Source organism: Pterocles gutturalis, unplaced genomic scaffold (genome assembly GCF_000699245.1).
Source record: "Pterocles gutturalis isolate BGI_N339 unplaced genomic scaffold, ASM69924v1 scaffold1263, whole genome shotgun sequence".
Classification (NCBI taxonomy): Eukaryota; Metazoa; Chordata; class Aves; order Pterocliformes; family Pteroclidae; genus Pterocles; species Pterocles gutturalis.
The window spans coordinates 302-686 of record NW_010125225.1 but is presented as its reverse complement, the minus strand read 5'-3'; positions in this window follow the sequence as shown (position 1 = coordinate 686).

The window sequence follows — 385 nt, the reverse complement described above, 5'->3', positions numbered from 1 at the left end:
CCCCCCCCCCCCTGCCATGGGCAGGGACACCTCCCACCAGACCGGGTTGCTCAAAGCCTCATCCAGCCTGGCCTTGAACACCTCCAGGGATGGGGCATCCACAGCTTCCCTGGGCAACCTGTTCCAGTGTCTCACCACCCTCATTGTAAAAAATTTCTTCCTAATATCTAGTCTAAATATATCCTCTTTCAGTTTATAACTGTTACCCCTTGTCCTGCCCCTGTACTCCCTGATAAAGAGTGTTTCCCCATCTCTCCCATAGCCTCCCCTTTAGGCACTGGCAGGCAGTTATTAGGTCCCCCCGGCGCCTTTTCTCTAGGCTGAACAACCCCAACTCTCTCAGCCTGTCCTCATACGGGAGGTGCTCCAGCCTTCTAACCATCTT